Raw genomic sequence first — 516 nt, forward strand, 5'->3', positions numbered from 1 at the left:
ATTTAAAGTACCCTAGGAGTAGTTTGGCCACTAAGAATTTAGAAACACATTCTAGGATTTCCACTTTGCTTTACCACAAAATTCTTACTAATCAAATAATTCCTTTGTATTGTCTTAGAAATTTGATTTTTCCCCCAATGTTCCTTCAATTAACTGTTAGGAATCAAGGCCACTTTTAAACATAACAAAGATTTATGAAAGCCTGAAACCCAAGCAATAACTACCAAGAGTTACCCAGAAGAAATCTACATATAATGAACAATAAGTGAAAAGAGTGCCTCATTTATATTAGTTATTCCACTGCCTCAATACATCAACACAAGCCCTATAACACTGACTTTAAGGAAATGGCTTTGATGTCTAAACATATGCTGTTACATCTGTTCATGTCTAAATCTAAATCTTATAGTCACACCACCTTCTAATTAGCCATACAGGAGAAAAATCTCACAGTAAAACTACCAATCTTGAACTACCATGCAAAGACCACTAAAACTGGTTAACATTTTCTGGTGC

At 33.7% G+C, this 516-nt stretch overlaps 1 protein-coding gene across 1 annotated transcript in view; it reads right to left on the minus strand.

Annotated features, from left to right (window-relative positions):
- The window catches only part of ATRX (ATRX chromatin remodeler), a 261,336-nt gene that overhangs the window by 92,083 nt on the left and 168,737 nt on the right, over positions 1 to 516 (minus strand).

This window comes from Crocuta crocuta, unplaced genomic scaffold (genome assembly GCF_008692635.1).
Source record: "Crocuta crocuta isolate KB4526 unplaced genomic scaffold, BGI_CrCroc_1.0 scaffold864, whole genome shotgun sequence".
NCBI classification, from domain to species: Eukaryota; Metazoa; Chordata; class Mammalia; order Carnivora; family Hyaenidae; genus Crocuta; species Crocuta crocuta.